The sequence below is a fragment of the Elephantulus edwardii genome, unplaced genomic scaffold, assembly GCF_000299155.1.
Source record: "Elephantulus edwardii isolate Elephantulus edwardi_28Jun2011 unplaced genomic scaffold, EleEdw1.0 scaffold00360, whole genome shotgun sequence".
Lineage (NCBI taxonomy): Eukaryota > Metazoa > Chordata > Mammalia > Macroscelidea > Macroscelididae > Elephantulus > Elephantulus edwardii.
In genome coordinates, this window is record NW_006400110.1 from 1,788,185 (window position 1) to 1,807,158 (window position 18,974).

At 38.1% G+C, this 18,974-nt stretch overlaps 1 pseudogene; it reads right to left on the reverse strand.

Annotated features, from left to right (window-relative positions):
* LOC102855200 overlaps positions 1-17,021 on the reverse strand; it is a 29,208-nt pseudogene extending 12,187 nt beyond the window's left edge.
* Positions 17,022-18,974: the final 1,953 nt, after the last annotated feature.

Genomic DNA, 18,974 nt, shown 5'->3' on the forward strand with positions numbered 1-18,974 from the left:
GCTCTTTGGAGGCAAGGATTCTGAGGCTCCGTCTAACATACTTTGGACATGTTGTGAGGAGAGACCGGTCCTTGGAGAGGGACATCATGCTTGGGAGGGTGGACAGACGGCGCAGGAGAGGAAGGCCCTCTATGAGGTGGATTGATTCAGTGACTGGAATAATTGGGATGGGAGTGTCGGAATCAGTGCGATTGGCACAGTACAGAGCGGAGTTTAGGCGACTCGACGGCACATAACAACAACAACAACAACAACAGTGGTGTGTACTTGGGGCAGTGAGGGGTGTAGGTGGGGGGAATTGTATACAAATGAAGGATTTTTTCTTCTACTTTCAAAAGAGAAGAGCGAACTGGGGGTGAGTGGTGGGCAAGGAGAAAAGTGCAACAATAAATCCAAAATCCAAAATCGTTTGCTCATTAAAATTAATAAAATTTTTTTTAAAAAGTTAATTAAAAAAACAAAGGGCAATACACATATACTTATATCAGCTTTATTTGTTGTAGTTTTAAAAATATCAAAATAGCTTGCTAACAATCAAGTGTCCATTGACACGTAAATGGATAAACAGATTGTGGCGCATCTATAAATATAATCCTACTGAGAAGTAAAACAAAACTTTGTAGTGAGGGGTTAAGTCTGCAACTGGCCTGGAAGCTTTTGAGCAATGGTGTTTTATTTTACTGCCTTTGATATTTAATGTGTGTTTCACCTCTAATGCAAGCCCGTTGCACCTCACAGACAATGTATTACAACTCTTATCAATCCTATGCTTGTCAAAGTAGAATTGCATCCCAGAGTGTTTCAAATGGCCCACTTTTCAGAAGTAGAAAGACAAGCTTTTCTTTCAAGGTGCCTCAGGATGAACTTGAACAATCAACCTTTGTGTTAGCAAATAAGTGATTGACTAATTGACATCACCCAGGGACTCTTGCATATATATATATTGCTGTTGTTGTTAAGCGCCGTTGAGTCACAAGGCACTCATAGCGACCCTGTGAAGGAGAGTCCCCTACGCTTGGGTGCCTTTCATCCTCTCTCCAGGTTCATAGGGTTTCCGGAGGCAAGTTATTATGGAAGTGGATGCCACTCCTCCTTTGCATATAATAACATATTCAAATTTGAACTTGGCACATTTTAATTCTCCATATGTATATGTGACTACTGACTACCATATGGTAACTCTAGCCCTTCCAATTCCTCTCTGCAGTCATGTGCCACTAGACTGTGTTTTAGAACTCAGAGGCTAAATATTTTATGCAAAATAAAGCTTTGCTTGTTGCCATGTTAAGGGTTTATTGTCCAAAATTGCTTCCCTACCTATTAACTTATTCTGCCATGTGAATGGGTATAAATAAGCAAATAAGGTGCCTATCCACAATGGGATGGGCTGATTTTGCTATTAAATTGAGCAGATCATCATGATGTCTCACATTGTCTTTGAAAGGTCTTACTTTTGCAAATAAATGTATTAAGACATAAAAAAAATTGAGCAGATCAGCAGCAGAGTTGGAGCATCTTATCCATCAGGAAAAGAACAGCAAGAGAATGTAGTGTGTCGTTTGGAGGCAGAAATTCTTGCACCAGCCAGCCCAGGATCTAGAGGAGCAGCTGCCGTAGCAGCCACAGTGGATAGTCAGAGACATCATGTGAAACAAGCACTAGAGAGATCTGAGTGAGACAGAATATAAGAGAGACCTGACCTGAAACAGAGCACCAGAGAGACCTGGTCTGAGGTGGAGAACCAGAGAGACCTGAGTGGCATGGAGCCCCGGAAAGAACTGAGTGAGACAGAGCACCAGAGAGACCTGATGCCAGATATCAGACGGACGTCTATACCATGGGATGGGAGCTGAGAGATTTTGCCCAAGTTTGTTGAACAATTGTGGGGTGGGGGATGGGGTAGGGGATAACTGTAACTGACAGGACTGAGAACTTTGTAACACTGGCCTGAAGCCATAGGCTCAAGGCTGAGGGGCCTGAGAATATATTTCAAAAAATATCCTGACTATTTTCTGCTTCTAACTTAAATTATAACCTTTTGACTTCCCTAATATTGTTCTGTGTGGGATGTGAACTATCAAATTGGATTTGAGACCAAGTAAAGCAATAAGTTGTTGTTGAAATTAGTTGAAAGAGTGTGAAGGATGTGTCTGACTTCTTGGGTATTAGTTTTATGTTGTTGATGCTGTTGATGGGGACAGTTCCCTTTTGTGAAGTTGGTAAAGGTCAAATAAGGCCATCCCCATATGGCCCTTGCTTATTTTACACTGGTCTTTTTTTTCTTTTATATTGGTTTTCTCATCATTTAGAGACATTATATTATATTAGTTAACAATTGATCAGTGACTTTCATCTTCTCGTCTCATGAAATCCTTATTGCACCTTGCCTATTCCTTCACTCTATCCCTACTGTCCACTATTCTTTGCTGCCCTAGTATTTTTTGCCCTCCTCTTTTTTCCTCCTTCTTTTCTCCTTACCCCTTCTCATTTGAATAGTTATATGTATATCCTGTCCCAAATCACTAATTACAACATCCATATTGTTTGTGTTCATTTGTTCCTCTCAGGCTGGTTCTCCTTACTTTTTTATAAAATTTTTATTTTAATTGTGATTTTAATGTCATTGATTCATTGTTGCACATTTTACTTTTACTTTTTTTATTATTAAATTTTATTAGTATTAATGAACATTTACAGGGATTTTGGGTTTTCATTCCTTCATTGCTGTACCATTCTCTCTAACCTCTTCCCCAGTTTGTTCTTCTTCCCCCGCCCTCCGAATGTCTGTTTTAATTGTCCAATTGCCACAGTGCTTGTCAAAGCCAGTTCTGTTTAATCTCCTTTGTCAGTGTGTCCTTTGCCATTCCCTATCACTCCTCCCTGAGAGAGACTTCACCCTGATTAATAAGGAAAAGGAGATGGCGTATTCTCTTAGCTACTTCCTGCTGAAAAGGGACGCTGTGGGTTTCAGGGTGAAGCTCTTCTCTCACTACTCTAAAGGGCCCCTTTGGCAGTAGGAAACATATAGACTATTATGGAGATTTATTTTGGAATTTAGATGCACTGTTATTAATTATGCTTAGCCGTACATGTTCATATCCTTGAAGATGTATCATGGGGGTGTTGCAACCTAGAAGACAAATTTAACTAACAAGTTATAAGTACATGAATAAAAAATTATGGAAAAGTAAAAGAAAAGATTCTTTCATTGTTTTACAAACCCTCCCCCAGGTCCCCTCCACCATGTAGCCCTCGCTCTAGACTCCTGTGATGACAGAAATACCTAGTCACATATCTCTTTTAAACCGTTTTCTCCCTCCTCTGTTTCAGTGCAGTATACATTATTGAACCCATCTTACTCAGTCTCTCCCCAACCCCGAGGTTAGTCCCATTCTACAAATTGTTGCACATTTTAACCCCTCTCCCACTGATCCTCCTTTCACCTGATCTTTTACGGTGTTCATTGTCTGTACATTCTATTTCAGCTCTTATTGTTTTGTATTTTAAAAGCATATTAGTGATTTCCTTTTTAGCTTTAATATTCATTTCCTCTTGTTTCAGTTCATTCAGAATAATAACCTAAAAGCTAATGTTGATAAACACCTGTCAATGCAAAAAAAAGAAAAAAGATCAAAGTCAGGATCCTTAAATGGGACCTATCTGTTTAGATCCACAGTTTCTTTCTTGTGCGAGAGGTCCTCCGACTGGCCTCTGGGGTTTGGGAGAGGGGAAAGTATGTATCATGTAATGATGTCTATGTGGTAACTCTGGTTTGACTACAGGAATTCACATCAGTTTGTATATAATGCACACTTTTGTACTTTCTTCTTTTCCCACATAAATAAGTCCTTTTCTGACAGTGGCCATAGTGGAAAAGATAATACTATTTCCATGAAAGCTTATAAAATGGTCAAGAGAATGGAAGTGAGGAGTTAGCTCACAGGGTCATTACCCCAAACAATTGTCCAGAGTTGTGTGACTCCATTTGTTTTCTTAACTTTGAGATCTAAAGAGGAAGCATTAAGTCTTTCTTTTACCCCCTCCTCTCCCACTAAGTATGTATACATAAAACCCCAAACCAGACTGACCTCACTGATACCACAAACTACCACCAGATTTCTGAGACTGTAAGTTGTCACTACAGGCCAGTAGTTTGAATTCACCATCTGCTCCAAAGGAGAAAGATGGGCAGTTTCCTTCTCTTTACTTTACAGCCTCTGAAAACCCACTAGAGGGTCTACTATGAGTTGATTCTGACTCAATGGCAATAACAGAGAAGATATCATGGGAGGATCTTTCTTTTGGAGAGGCTGGTGCATTTGAACTGCCAGACTTTAAGTTAGAAGCTCCAAACATTATGCACCAGCCATCAGGGTTCCTTCCTTCCTTACTCAGGGAGTATAGAATGCCTCTTTCCAGGACTATACCATACACTTGGTCTCATCTTGCTCTTCACCTGGAGTGTAATTATCATGCCAGGTGACTATGCTGTTGATGAACAAGCTCTTTCCTTTACTTGGAGATTCTAGTACTTATTTACTTCGTGACTTTGTGCAAGATACTTAACATCCTTAAGTCTTTTCTTTTCTTACTTGTAAAGTGATAATAATAATAATAATAATAATAATAATAATAATAATAATAATAATAACAAATAATAATAATAAATATATCTCTCACAGGGCTATTAGGACTTAAAGAGATAATTTGTGTGAAAGCACACTGGAATTGGTAAAACTATGTACACCTTGGGTTGTCAATAATGCTCTTCTGAGGTTCTAAAATATACTTCATCTGAATGCTCAGTCATTCCAGTTTTTTTTTATTTTCATGTCTGGAATCTCAGCTCAATCAAACATGTCTATTCTTTAAAGAAATAATTTTTTTAAGAAAACTCAATGAGTGGTGGTTTCTTAAGGTGTAGCTGCAATGTGGAATCATAAAACAACACCAAAACTTTTATGTCTGGCCCCATAATCCTTACTGGGTGAATGTGACTCTACCTCTGGTCACACTGAAGGCTAGGTGTAGATATTTCCTTATAAGATGAATGAGGTGACCCTGTCACTTCAAGGAAAACAGCTGACAATATTTATTAGCAAGGTTTAAAAGCTTAAGCTTTCAAAGAAAAATCATTCATGTTATGTGCCATCGAGTCAGAACTGACTCATAACTGACCCTCCAACAGATTTTCAGAGGCTCTAAGAGGTTTTCAGGAGATTGGTCTCCTGTCTGCTGTAGATCAGGTGGGAGATTCAAACTGCTTGCCTTTGGGTTCACAAAGCAACTCTAACTACTAGACCACCAGAGGTTCCTCAAAGAAAAACAAGAATTTTGAAAATTTTTAACTGCCACCATAAGTTTGAGAGCCTCTCAATATTTAAAGACTTTCTGAATGGATTTGTGGAGCTATGAAGAGTTGATATTTATATGAACTATATTAACAATAAGGATTTCTAAAGACATAGTGTGTTACATGTTGCAAGAACAGTAGCTTGCATAATACGTTATATGTTCTGCTGCTAATCCAAAGGTCAGTGGTTCGGATCAACCATCTGCTCTGCAGGAAATAGGCAGTCTCCTCTCATAAAGATTTTCAACTTCAGAAATCCAGTGGCGCTTCTCTTTGGGTTAGCATCAACTTAATGGCAGCGGGTTTGGTTTGGTTTTGTATTAACGTTTAGTACATAGGCATTATTTAGTGAACCAATACTTTCCAGATGGGTGAAAAGATCTATTCAAAGCGCCAGAAAGATTAATGGGTGTTCATGTAACAGATAAAAGTTTTGGTGTTGTTTTATGATTCCACATTGCAACTACACCTTAAGAAACCACCACTCATTGAGGGTTTAAAAAAAAATTTATTTAAAGACATTTTTAAAAAAATATTGGTTTACTTACAAAGTTTGTATAAATTGTACATTGTTTTTCACACTTCTTTCCCATTTCCTTTACCCACCCTTCCCTTCAGCCATCAAATTGTGTGACCCTATGATTAACCACCCCTATCTGCATCCCTCTTCTTCCCTTTAGACCTTCATAGATATTCTACAATAATGGTTATATTTAGTATTTGTCCTTAAGAGACTGTGTTAGCTCACTTAGCATAATGTTCTCCAGTCCCTCCCAAGTTAAGTAGTGATTACAAAATCATTGCTCCTGCGTACTGGGTAGTATTCCATTGTGTGACTGTATCTCAATCAATTTTATTGTGGCTGTTTCCATGTTTTTTTGGTGGTGGATAATGCTGAACATTGTTGTACAAGTCTCCATTTGAACCTCAGTATTCATTGAGGAATACGTTCCTCAAGCAGTGGAATAGCTGGGCCATATGGAATTTCTAGGTTCAGCTTTTTGAGGAAGTGTAAAACTGCCTTCTAGAGCGGTTGTACCATTTTGCAATCCCACCAATAGTGTTCCTATTTGACCATATTCTCTCCAACATTTATTACTTGCTGTCCTCTTAAACTTTGCCATTGCTACTGGGGTGAGATGATATCTCATTGTGGCTTTGATTTGCATCTCTCTTACTACCAGTAATTTTGAACATTTCTTCATTTGTCTGTTTGCCATCTGAATATCTTTCTCTGTGAAATCTTTACATGTCTCTTGCCCATTTTGTAACTGTGTTATCAGTCTTTTTCTGGTGGAGGCCCTGTCTCTTTGAGGTTTGGTGCAGTATTGGAGAAGATTATCTATAACTATCTGAAAAGCCTATTAAAATATGGGTTTTCCCTCCATATACTTAAATCAAAGCAATTTATCACAAAAGATGCTGTGCAGGAACAGATGTAGGAATTTTGTTATCTTCTACTTAAGGAAGCTATTAAAATAATTTGCAAAAATGTTAAGTAAATGTGGAACATTTTTACCTATTTTGGGGAGAAGAAATCAGATATGGGGAGTCAGGTTTGGCTCATGTATGTACAAGTGAATGGAGGAAAGCTAGTGCCTAAAGACAGAGAAAAAGAGAGAGGCACAGAAAGAAGCAGGAGGAAAAGTGAAGAGACCATGTGGTGTGTGTGTGCATGAGAGAGAGAGAGGGAGACCGGGGTGGGAGTGGGGGTTGCTGGGGACAGAGAGAGAGAAAGAGGATGCCTTGTTCCCTGATGACTTTGGAACCTGATCTTAGTCTCTCTTGAAGTGTTGCATTTCTGTCTCTTTTAGATCTCCGAGAGACTGCAATGTATTTTTCAAGTAAACCTCCTCTCTATTAGGTTCCTTGGTTGTGTAGTGGTCAATTGCCTGCATGCTAAGTGAAAGGTAGACAACTTAAACTCACAAGTTGATTCATTCTGCAGGACAAAGATGCACCAACCTACCATCTTCAAAATTCACAGCTTTAAAACCTGATGGCACAGTTCCCTGTCTTATCAAGTCCCTGTGAGTTGGAATTTAACTCAAAGACACTGGGTTTGGGTATATGTGCGTGTTTTGGTTTTCTAGTTCAATGTACTTGAAAGGAGTGTGCTCTTTATTCAGTGATCATACAACAGAGTCCATAGACTTAACTTAATTTTAGTTTTAGCCATATTTCCTACTGTTTTTGTTGTTGATTCAAGTAAGTATATCCTACTAGGGTGAGTTTTTAAAAATTTTTTAAAAACTTCATATTGCTTTAATTCATTTTTGCACATTTCTCTTGTTGGCCAGCCCAACCTGCAATGTACCCCTTGTTCTAAATTGTTCTCATACATATAATGCATAACCATATATTCCTTTTGGACAATTCTTCCCTTCATCTGTTCTAATGCAGTGTTCATTATCTATCCACTCTGTTTCATTCCCTCCCCAACACTCCCCTCATCTCTGTCTTATTTTATAACAGTGGTATTATACAGTATTTTTCCTTTTCTGACTGAGATATTTCACTCAGCATAATGTCCTCCAGACTCCCCCATATTGTGTAATGTTTTACTAATTCATAGTTTTTCAGGGCTGTGTAGTGTGAATGTGCCATAGTTTTTCTATTTATTCATCTGTTGATGGGCACTTGGGTTGCTTCCATCTCGTTGCTATTGTGAATAACGTTACAATAACATGCATGTGCATAGGTCTGTTTGAATCATGGCTCTGGTTTCTTTAGGGTATATTCCCAGTAGTGGAATTGCTGAGTAAAGTGGTATTTTTATTTCCAACTTTTTGAGAAAGCAGCATACCGCCTTCCATAGTGGTTGTTCCATTTTACATTCCCAAAGGGTGAGAACTCTTACTGATCTTTCCACACATTTCCAAGTTGATTCAAGGAACTGGGAAGCTCATTTTAGAAGATTTCCCCCTCAATTATCTACAAGACAGGCCAGAAAAATGCTTTGCAAAGGTCAGACTGAAGAAACTCTTCCCAATTGTTTTGGGGTAAGGTAGGTGAATATCTTGCTCAGAATGCCTTTTCAGTCTCGATGAGGATTATTATGGTCATGCAGAGTAAGCCAAATTCCAGATTCAGTGGAACTTTTCTGTCTGGGCATCTTGAGATTCTGACCGAGAAGATGATTGCGTCATGGGGAGGTTCTGATTCCACTGCAGCCGGACTAGTGAGTTGCTGTTGTTTTCATGAACCATTGAATTAGAGCTGATCCATGGCGGGTTTTCAGAGGCAGTTAATAGCATGGAAGGAGATTGCCCATCCTTCTCTCTTGAAGCAGCTAGTGGATTCGAATCATGTGCCTTTGGGATTGCAGTGCAGCCTCTAGACTAATGACAAAAATGCTAATGCTTGAGGTCAACAAAATGTATGTTCACCCTGTCTCTATTTTCTGCCACAGCTTTGTAGAATTTGCAGTTCTCTGCCAGTAATCATACATGCTTTCCTTAGTCCTTAGTTTTACTCATACAGTGGCTAAGTGCCCATCGCTATGAGAGTGGCAGTGAAAGAACCCATGTGAGTTCTGATAGACATTTGGGGGGATATCATTTCTTTAGCCTCACACTTTCTCCTATGTTTCCAGCTCTTCCACATCCACAGCCACCACTCCTTGCTGGTCCTCAGGCTGGCATTTCTGGATCGGCATAGTCACCTTACCTCAATGGGCCATTCTGTACACAAATCCACATCAGGACTCCTCCTGAGATACACTGTTCAGTGTGTCATTAACACTTAGAACACTTAGATCTTTTGAAAACATGTCTTTTTGTGTGACTAGCTTATCTTCTCTTGAGAGTGGAGACTGTTCTATTTCTATGTATCCCCGTGTCCAGCATAGCATGCAGTGTTTGCTGCTGCTGCTTTAATTAAAGGAGTTCCTTCAATTAAAGGAACATTAAAGGAGTCTTTGATTAGTAATAGGTAATTCACTTAATAGCTTTTATTTAGCTCCTATTACTTGCCCTACTCCTGAGAAGCTGGGATCTCAAGGGTGAATAAGAATATCCTTTGTGTGCTGAAGATACAACACTGTAAAAACTATAATTGCTCAATAGTTGAGTCCTTCGAGCCTTCTGTCAGCTGTCATAAACTAGTAAGAACCCTTCATCTCTGCTCCTCATCCCTCACTCATTTACTTAGAACACTTAGCATTCAATTGATTTAGCTCTTAAAACCATTTTGTTTCTTATTGAAGGAATTTTCAAACATAAGTAAAAGTGAGGGAAGACTATGATGAATCCCTTCCAGGTAATTGTGCCCAAGTTTAAACAATAACCAACATTTTGCTATTCTTTTATTCTTTCCTACTCAAAGAGATGTGTAGTAATTCCATGACAATATAGAATTTGTTTATTAAAACTCAGGATGTATCTCTATTAGATGAAGGACTTTAAAAAATGTAACTAAAGCTATCTTCATATCTAACAAAGTAAAAATGTTTTTTTTTCTAGTATTAAATATTTGGTTCCTGTTCATATTTTTCACTCTCACTCTCACTCATTGTTTTTGAATCAGAATCAATTCTTAGCTGACTTTCTACTGGGTTTCTAAGGCTATAAACAAACAGGAGGAGATGCCCCAGCGTCGTCCCGAGGGGGACTCCAGCCTCCAGAAACCTCTCTGTCTTTGGGTTACCAGTGCAATTCCCTAACATTAGCCTAGGAAAAGGCCTGTTTAAAGGTCTTTGTTTTGCTTTCAACTTAGACTCATAGTTTCATTTAGTTGATAGATGTCTCAAGATTCTTTTACCCTCTAAATTCTTTCACTGCCTATCCTTCTTCAACCATTTGCTAAGAAATAAGTTCAGTTGTTTTGTAGTCTGATTTTGAGTGATTCCACCTCTGTGATATTCTTACTATGCTTTTCTATTTCCTGGTTTCCTATAAATTGACAAATACATCAAGAAGCTTAATTAAAGATTGTGGTCAAATTTTGTTGTCTTGACGAGACTACTTCATCATTTTTATCTTTAATCATGTTTCCTGAGTCTATTTTCATGGTCTATTTTGTGTCTTACCTGTTTGATTTGTTGTTTTTTTTTTGATTGTTAATTTATTGTGGTAATATATATATATATATACCTCACAAGATTTGCTATTTTACTAATTTTAAATTTTTTGGTGAAATTCATTAAATTAGCCATGTTGCACAACCACTACCAATGTCTATTTAAAAATATATTTTATCTTCCTAACAGATATTCAGTATTCCTTAAGTAACAACTCTCCTCTTTCCCTTCTTGTCATTATCTGGTAACAATAAACTTTAGTTCCTATGTATTTGTTTAGTTTAAGTAGTTGATGTAAGTAGACTCATACAGTATTTCTCCTTTGTGTTTTGCTTATTTAACATCGCATAATGATTTCTTTCTTTTTACATTTTTTAAAATTAATTTTAATGAACATTTAGAGAGATTTTGGATTTCCATACATCCATTGTTGCATTTTTCTCCCTGCCTACCCTTTCCCCCAGCTCGATCTTTTCTTTGAAAAGTAAAAGAAAAAAATATTTCATTAATATAGAATCTCCCCTCCTGCCCCGAGTACACTCCACTATGCAACCTTCATTCTGGACTGTTGTCATAACCATAATAACCAGTCATATATTGCTTTCAAACAGTTTTCTTCATCATCTGTTTCAATGCAGTATTCATAATTTATCCAATTTCTCTCAGTCTCACTCCAACCCTGATGTCAGTCCTGTTCTACAATAGTGGAACCATTCAGCACCTGTCCTTTTGTGACTGAGATATTTCACTCAGCATAATGTTCTCTAAGATCATCCATTCTGAATAATTTTGCATGAGTTCCTTGTTTTTCAATGAAGCATAGTTTTCCATTGTGTGAATATATCAGAGCTTTTCTATCCATTCATTTGTTGATGGGTACTTAGATTGTTTCCAACTCTTTGCTATTATGAACAAAGCAGCAATAAACATGGGTGTGCATATATATACCTGGGTGGCAATTATGATTTCTTTAGGGTATATTCCCAGTAATGGAATTGCTGGATCAAATGGTATTTCTATTTGCAACTTTTTGAGAAAGTGCCATACAGCCTTCCATAGCAGTTGCACCATTTTACACTCCCACAAACAGTGAATAGGGGTTCTAGTTTCTGTGCAACCTCGCCAGCATTTGTTGCTTGCTGCTCTGTTAAATTTTGCTGTTCTGGCTGGGGTGAGATGATATCTCATAGTTGTTTTGATTTGCATCTCTCTTACATTTTAAACATTTCTTCATGTGTTTGTTGGCCATTTAAATGTCTTCTTTGGTGAAGTGTCTGTTTTTATCTTGTGCCCATTTTTCAATTGGGTTATTTACCTTTATTGTGTTGTGGTGCTTGAGTATTTTATATATTCTAGATATATGTTCCTTATCTGATATGTCATTACCAAATATTTTTTCACAATCTGTGGCTTCCCTTTTTACTCTGTTGGAAAAGTTTTTGGATGTGCATAGGGATTTGATTCTTAGAAAGTTCCATTCATCTATTTTATCCTCTCCTGGTTGTAGATTTTTCAGGATGCTTGGAAGACTGTTTATGTTGTGAATTAGGACTTCTAGAGTTCTTCCAAGCTTTTCTTTAATGAAATGTACTGTCCTTTGTTTTAGTCCTAGGTCCATGATCTATTTTGAGCTGGTTTTTGTGTATGGGGTAAGGTGTGAATCTTGCTTGAGTTTTCTACAGATAGTTTTCCAATTTTGCCAACACCATTTGTTAAAAAGGCTGTTGTTTTCCCACTTAACTGATTTCATGTCTTTGTAAAAAATCAATTGACCATAGGTAAATGGGCTGATTTCTGAATTCTCTATTCTATTCCATTGATGTATGTGTCTGTCATTATACCAGTACCACGCTGTCTTGACCACCATGGCAGTGTAATAGGAATTGAAATCAAGGAGTGAGATGCCTCCTACCTTGTTTCTCTTTTTAAGGAGTGCTTTGCTTATTTGGGATCTCTTTCCATTCCAAATGAAATTGGAGATTGACTTTTCTATCTCATTGAAGAAAGGAATTGATATTTGTATTGGGACTGCATTGAACGTGTAAACTGCTTTTGGGAGTATTGTCAGTTTCACGATATTGAGTCTTCCTATCCATGAGCGAGGAATATTCTTCCTCTCCTCCAGGTCTCTTTTTGTTTCTTGTAGTAATGTTTTGTAATTTTCTTTAAATAGATGTTTTGTGTTTCTGGTTAGGTTTACTCTCAAGTATTTAATCTTGTGATTAGCTGTTGTGAAGGGTATTGTTTTTCTTAGCTCCAGTTCTGTTTTTTCTTTGTCACTATAAAGTCATCCAATTGATTTTTATATATTGATATTGTATTCTTTCACTTTGCTGAATTGGTCAACTATGTCCAATAGTTTTCTTGCTGAGTCTTTAGGATTTTCTAAGTATACTATTATATCATCTGCATGGAAAAATAATTTTTACCTCCTCTTTTCCAATTTGGATACCTCTCATTTCCTTCTCTTGTCTTATTGCTATTGATAAGACTTCCAATACCATATTGATAGTGGGCATCCTTGCTTAGTTCCTGTTCTCAATTGGAATACCTTTAATCTCTCTCCATTGAGAACATATTTGCTCTTGGGTTTGTGTATATACTTTTTAGTATGTTGAAGAAATTTCCAACTAATCTTATTTGGCTGAGTGTTTTTATCAGAAAAAGGTGTTGAATTTTGTCAAAGGCCTTTTCTGCATCAACTGATAGGCTCATGTGGTTCTTGTTCTTTGTTTTGTTAATGTGATGAATTACACTGATTGTTTTTCTTATGTTGAACCATCCTTGCATACTTGTTATGAATCCCACTTGGTCATGGTGAATTAGTTTTCTGATGTATCCTTGGATTCTATTGGCCAGTATTTTATTCAGGATTTTTGCATTCATATTCATGAGAGATATTGGCCTATAGTTTTCTATTTTGGTAGTGTGTTTACCTGGCTTTGGTCTCAAGGATATGTTCGCTTCATAGAATGAGTCTGGGAGAATTCCATCATTTTCTGTCTTCTGAAATAGTTTATGTAGAATTGGTGACAGTTCTTCTCTAAATGTTTGATAAAATTCATTTGTAAAACCATTTGGTCCACGTGTTTGGTTTTTTTTTTTTTTTGTCAGAAAGTTGTTGTATTGCCTTTTCAATTTCTTCCTTTGTGATGGGTCTGTTCAGGTGATCAATTTCGGTTGGTTTCCATTTAGGTAGATTGTGAATTTCTCAGTATTTGTCCATTTTCTCTAGGTTTTCATGTTTGTTTGAATATAGTTTTCCATAATATTACATTGTTAGTCTTTTTATTTTACTTGGTTTTGTTGTGATGTTCCCTGTTTCATCTTTTATTTTTTATTATTTTTGTCTTTTCCTTTGTTAGTTGTGCTAGTGGTTTGTCCACTTTATTGACCTTTTCAAAGAACCAGCTGTTTTGTTGATGGTTTCAATTGTTTTGCTGTTTTCTATTTAATTTATTTCTGCCCTAATATTTGTAATTTCAGGTTTTTTTAGAGGGTTTCCAGTTTTCTGGCTGTTCTTTTTCAATTTGTTGGAGATGTTGGGTTAGAGAGTCAATGGTCATTGTTTCCTGCCTTTTGATGTGTTTGCTTATTGCTATAAATTGACCTCTGATTACTGCTTTGGCTGTTTCCCAGAGGTTTTGTTAAGTTGTATTTTCATTGTCATTTGTTTGAAGAAACTTTTTTATTTCATGTTCAAGCAAGGTGTTGTTCAACTTCCAAATGTATGAGTCTTTTTCTCCTTTATCCTTTTATTATTAATTTCTAATTTTGTAGCATTGTGATCTGAGAAGATGCTCTGTATGATTTCTATGTTTTTTAATTCATTGATTCTTGCCTTGTGGCCCAAGATGTGATCTATTCTGGAAAATGTTCCATACACATTGGGTGCTTTAGCCTATAAATAGCTGTGAGATCAAGCTGGTTTATTGTGTGGTTTAATTCTTCAACATCTCTGTTGAGTTTCTTTCTGGTAGTTCTATCTTTTCTTGAGCGTGGTGTATTGAAGTCTCCAACTACTATAGTAGTGTTGTCTATTTCCTTTTTCAGTTTTGTTAATGTTTGTTTTATATATTTTGCAGGTCTATTGTGATGCTGAAGCCTGTGACAGTGATGTGCCAATCATGGTAATGGGAACCCATGGTGGACAGTGTTGGCTGGAGCTTCCCGAATAAATCAAGCCTGGAAGCAGGAGTGGCATCCACTTCCAAAATGGCTTGTCTCCGGAAACTCTATGTACAAACAGTGCTCAGGCTGTTCGTTCATAGGGTCGCTATGAGTCGTCTACGACTCGATGGCATTAAACAACAACAACAACAACAACATCATTTAGTACATAGATATTTATTATAGTTATGTCCTCATGTTCTATTGATTCTCTGAGCAATATTTAGTGACTTTCCTTGTCCTCTGTGATGGTTTTTGCATTGAAAATTATTTTATCAGAGATTAATGTCCCTACTCCTTCTTTTTTCTGGTTGCTATTTGCTTGGTATCTTTTTCCTCACCCTTTTATTTTTAGTTTTTCTTTATCTTCATTTTTCAGGTGTGTCTCTTGGAGCATGTTGACGGATTTTGGTTTTTTATCCAATCTTCTCTTTTTCTCTTCAGTGGTGCATTTAAACCATTCACATTCAGTGTGATTATTGAGAGGGAAGGTTTTATTGCTATTATTGTTTTGAGTTCTTTTTGGTGTTGTTGCTAGTTACTTTGGTCTATCCTGCTTTCTGTAGCACCTCGGTAAGAAGGATTTCTCTCAGTTTTTCCTGTAATGCTGGTCTTGTTTTTACAAACTCCTTTAGGTTCTTTTTTCTGGGAATATCTTTATCTCTCCTTCATATTTGATGGACAGTTTTGCTGGATACACTATTCTTGGTTGACAGTTGTGTTCTTTGAGTGTTCGATATATGTCATTCCACTGTCTTCTTGCTTGCGTGGTTTCTGCTGAGAAATCAGCACTTAGTTTTATCTATTCTTCCTTATAGGTTACTCTTTCTTTCTCCTTGCTACTTTCAGAATTTTCTCCTTATCTTTGGTTGTGGTGAATTTGACTATGATATTCCTTGGTGTTTTTCTTTTGGGGTCTGTTCTATATGGTGTTCACTTAGCTTCTTGAATATATATTCTCTTATTCTTTATTATACCCGGGAAATTTTCTTCCAGCAATTTTTCCACAACTTTTTACGTGCCTTTGCTTGGTTCTTCCTATTCTGGCATCCCAGTGATGCACATGTTGTATCTCTTGATAGTGTCCCACTTTATTCCTAGGTTTTTTCTTTTTCCTTCCTTTTTGTTTCTGCTTTTTGTTTGAGCAGATCAGTGGTGACAATTCTATATTCAATTTCACTGGTTCTGTGTTCCATCTCTTCAACTCTGTTCATATGTCCCTCCATCTTGTTGACAGCATCTGAAACATTGGACCTCATGTTTTGCATCATGGTTTCTTGTTTTTTTCAGAGCTTCTAACGCCTCATTTGTTTTATCTGCATTATTTTGGATTGCTTTTTAAACTCTTCCTGGTTTTTGCTTGTGTCCTATTATTCAAATTTGTCTTTTACCCCTTGAAAGTATTCAATAATTGTTCTTTTGAATTCAGTATCCAAAAGTTCCATCAGACTTTCCGGCTCCAGGAAATTCATTGATATTGTGTCTCTTTTTGGTCATGACATCTTGCTTTGTGCTTGTGTAGCTTGTGAAGTGGTCTGTTTCCTTCTTGATGATGCCATGGTAGGGTTTTTCATGCCTAAGGTGATGATATGTTCTTGATCTTAAATCACTGCTACAGATGAGGGTGTATCATTTATGTTTCCTGTGCTCCTCTCTGAATTTCTGAACAAAACAAGTGTCCATTCATGGCCTGTGAAAGTGGCCTCTCTGTTGAATAATTATTACAGCTAATTCTGACCAAGATGCTCCAGATTAAGGGCGGTTCGCTGACTGGCCCTTAGGGGATGTGAGGGGAAGAGGAAAGGGGGTACAGGCGAGGTAGGCACTAGCACAGGGGTATGCTGTATGGCTCCCGCTTGGTGTGGCTAGCTGTCCAAGTGGGGCTAGCTGTTCAGGTAGGCATGGGAAGACCTCACTTAGGTTTGCAGCTGTCTCACTCATGCCTGGTGGGGGGTGTTGGGTGGGGTTGGTGGTTTCTCTGCCTGAGTGTGGACGTGCAGGGACCTCACTCAGATTACAGATGTCCTGCTGGTGCCCAGCAAGGCTAGCTTCTGGATGGGCACTTGTGAGACCCTCACTCAGTTTGCAACTGTCCCCATCACGCCAAGCTGGGCCACATGTCTGGGTAAGGATGCTTGGGTAATTGTAAAAAAAATATTTTTTTTTAAATTTAGGTTGTTTATTTTTCATTTCAATGAACATCTACAGAGATGCACCCTTCTCCCCACACAAACCCCTCCCCCTCCCCCCCATTTGCTCCTCTTCTTGAAAAGCAAAAGAAAAATCAGTTTTTAGATGTTCTGTTTGCATTCCTCAGGGTTACCTGCCCTTACAGGGACTCCCAGGGACTTCACTCAGGTTGCAGCTGTACAGCTCGCGCCCTGCAGGGCTGGTTTCCCAGTACTCATGCGTGAGTACCTCAGTCAGGTTGCAGACGTCCTGCAGGGTCCCACAGCAGGTGGACTGCAGCAGGATCATTGGTCACTCTGCGGTGGAGTGGTTGTTCCTCCAGGGTCTCCAGGTGGCAATGGATGGCATAGTGTTTTCACCGTCTGTACTACACAAGATGACACAATCTTGCTGGCAGAAAGTGAAAAGGACTTAAAAGAATTGCTGCAGAAGATAAAAGACTACATCCTTCAATATAGATTCTATCAATAAAACAAGAATCGTTAACACTGGACCAACAGGCAACATCATGTAAAGATGGAGGAAAGATTGAAGTTGTCAATGATTTAATTTTACTTGAGCCTATAATCCAGAAAGATGGTAGCAGCAGTCCGGAAAGCAAAAGGTATTTTGAATTGCTTCATATCTGAAAGTTGGACAAGAAATAAAGACAGAAGAAGAATCAATGCCTTTAGCCTGGGGTGTTGGAGAAGAGTACTGAATATCTTATGAATTGCCAAAAGAAAACATGTCTGTCTTGAGGAAAGGCAATCGGGATGTTCCTTAGAAGCAAGGATAGTGAAACTTGGTCTCACCTACTATGGGCACGTTGTAAGGAGGAACCAGTCTTTGGGAAAAGACTGCATAATGGAAAAGGTGGTCAGAGAAAAAAGAGAAAAGACCCTAACAAAATGGATTATTATGGAGACATCATTGAGGAAGAGTTGGCTCAAATACGCAAGAATTGGCAAAGAAAGTGCAAGATAGGACAAGTTTCCAATCTGTTGTTCATAAGGTCAAGATGAGTCATGGTTGCCTTGACAGCCTTTTGCAACAGTAGAATTTTTTAGGTTTCTCTATGTTGTAGCATATCTCTGTGTGTCAAAACTCAGTTTCTCCTTATGGATTGTACAGATACAACAGATTTTATTTAATTCATTGGTGGTAAGAAAAAATAACATTAAAAGTGCTTCTAGGCTTGCTAATGCCACACATGTGGCAGGGAGCGGCTTGCTGATGCCACACACATACTAGGGAGCTGCTGACGCATGCACTGGGGAGAGATGTTCCAGGGAGTGATGTGCTGGGGTGAGCAGGAAAGCTGGAATCTGAGGGAGTGTGAGCCCAGAACTCCAGTCCCATCATCGCCAGGCTGTGCCCAGAATGCCACTGGAACTTAAAGTACTGTGTGTGTGTGTGTGTGTGCGCGCACACACACACACACACACACACACACACACGTGAGACCGCTGTTTGGCTGGATCACCCTTTAAGCTTAATCAAAAGGGAGTGAGATAGCTAAAGCTCATTCTTGAACAATGATTGAATATTTTCAATGGGTGAAAGACAAACTTGAAGGATTACAGAACACCACAAGAAAAACCAGAAGGAGCTTAAAAAAGCAATCCAAAACAATACAGATAAAACAAATGAGGCATTAGAGGCTCTGTAAAAACAAGAAATCACAATCCAAAATTTTAAGTCAGCATAATTGAGGGTCACATCAACAGGGTTGAAGAGATAGAACACAGAATTAGTGAAATAGAAGATAGAATTGTCACAACAGATCTGCTAGGGGGAAAAAAGCAGAATCAAAAAGGGAGGAAAAAGAAGAAAACCTAAGAATAATGTGTGACACCATCAACAGAAACAACATATGCATTACTGGAATCCCAGAACAGGAAGAACCAAGTAAAGGCACTCAAAAAGTTGTGGAAGAATTACTAGAAGAGAATTTCACAGGCATAAGAAAGAATGAGAGAATACATATTCAAGAAGCTGAAAGAACACCATGTAGAATAGACCCTAAAAGAAAAACACCAAGACATATCATAGTCAAATTTGCCAGAACCAAAGATTAGGAGAGAATTCTGAAAAGGGAGAAATAAAGAGGAACCTATAAGGGAGAGCACACCCGTACTTCTGCCCCTTCCCAGTGGCACAAAGTCCCTACCTCCTCTCATACTTTTGATACTACCTCCTCTAGGGAGGCTTTGGTGGCAGAGTGTAGAGAGTTGCATTGCTAAGTCTAAGGTCTCCCTG